We start from the raw sequence: 1954 nt of genomic DNA on the forward strand, positions 1-1954 counted from the left end.
GGCGGGATGAAGGAGATGGTGTAGTCATTGTCAAAGCATGAGAGCCACACGCACTGGTGGAATTTTACATCCTCCAGCTCTATCGATTTGTTCTTGCTCCCTGAAATGCCAGTGAGCTGGAAAAGCATGTGGTCATTGAGGCCCAGCCACAGCTCTGGCATTCCTGATAGAAACCCCTTGAGCTTGATGGTACCCACAGTCTCGCTCAGCAGGACACTGCCATTTGCATTGACCAGCAGGTTGACAACTCTATGACATCAATGAAGACCTTGGTCTTATACTTGATACCCTCAGAGCACCAGGACACAGGGTTGGTGAAAGTGGGTGGCACCCCCTTTGCCCATCTCCAGCTTGTTGCTCTGCTGACTGATGTAGTCCTGCAGGATCTTGCTGTCAGTGCTCTGTGGGAAGCTGAAGTCCATCAGCTCATCCAGCAGCTCGTAGATGATGACAAAGTTGTCCCAGGTGCTCTCCTCTTCCGGCTCCTCGAAGTATTCACAGAACACCTCTATTGCCTTATACAGCAAGGTGTACACCCGGGAGGCACTGGCGTTCTTTAGTGTGGTGGGCACCAAGTAGAGGCTGCTGTGTTTGATCCATAGGAAGCAGACCTCACCATAGCTCTTCAGCAGAGTCAGGCCGCCCTCCTCCTCCCACTGCACCAGCAGAGGCATGAAGTGCTCGATCTTGCTCAAGGGCACATCGCCCTTGTATTTCGGCTGATCAGGGACTTGCCCTTGACATTGAGAATGAAGACAGCCGAGGCAGACATGGTGACAGCTGAGGGTCCTAGGAGTCCTGGAGGGAGCGCCAGGAGGTGATGGCCACACCACTTCCTGAAATGTTCTTAAATTTATTCGGCACCTACTCTTAATTTTAAGCCTTGCCTTCCTTGTGTGGGATACAGAGATGAAAGGTTCATTTCTTGACTTCACGACACTCAGAGTTAAAGGTGGTATTATTTGGTTTAAAAAGCACAAGTACTGACAGATTAAACTACTGAGTTTGCTATGATAATAGAATATCATTGGTTAAAATAATGATCTCTTTGCTTTTCGGTTACCTCATCTATACATTCACAAACTGGGAGTAAAGTTACAGTGAGATTAGGCCAGGCACGGTGGCTCAAGCCTGTAATCATAGCACCATGTGGGGAAGGGCTTGGCCAGCATGGTAAAGCCCCATCTCTACTAAAAATACAAAAATTACCTAGGTGTAGTGGCACTTGCCTGTAATCCCAGCCACTCAAGAGGCTGAGGCAGGAGAATTGCTTGAACCTGGGATGGAGAGGATGCAATGAGCCCAAATAATGCCACTGTAGGCTAGCCTGGGTGACAAAGCAAGACTCCATCTCAAACAAAACAAAACAAAAAATTACAGTGAGATTACATACAGGTAAATGTTACATTTAATGCTTTTATAAAGTGCCTGTCTCACAGATTTATATAAAATTTTAGTTTGATTTTCACGTTTTTTCTCCTTTATTTCTTTCATCATCCATATTTCTCCTTTATTTAATTCCAGCAAAAACCCTTAAGAAATGCATATTTTATATATATATGTGTATATATATATATCTAATAAAAAGAGAAAGAAATGAGAAAAAAAGAAATACGCATATTATGTAACAAGATATATTACATTCAATAAATAAAAATTCAATTAATGATATGTCTCTGTAATGCATAAAGACCTACAACCTTTTAGAATTTGATTCCAACTTTGACCCAAGTACCAGAAATTTTTTAAAATAGTGTTGATTGTGTGTGTGCATATGTATGTGTTTGTATATACATATATGTGTGCGTATATGTATATACACACTATATATTTGCACATAGTAATGGGAGATTCTTTAATGCCATGCAATTGATAGAAAATGCAGTACAATTTTTTAAATGTAAAAGTGTTTCTGAAAGTCAATTAAATCAAAATTTGTCCTTGATGAAACAAG

The 1954-nt window shown here is 41.8% G+C and overlaps 1 pseudogene; it reads right to left on the reverse strand.

Annotated features, from left to right (window-relative positions):
• Window positions 1–5: 5 nt before the first annotated feature.
• LOC116548392 lies at window positions 6–772 on the reverse strand (annotated as a pseudogene).
• Window positions 773–1954: the final 1182 nt, after the last annotated feature.

This window comes from Sapajus apella, unplaced genomic scaffold, assembly GCF_009761245.1.
Source record: "Sapajus apella isolate SASKATOON/1434 unplaced genomic scaffold, GSC_monkey_1.0 scaffold11058, whole genome shotgun sequence".
NCBI lineage: Eukaryota > Metazoa > Chordata > Mammalia > Primates > Cebidae > Sapajus > Sapajus apella.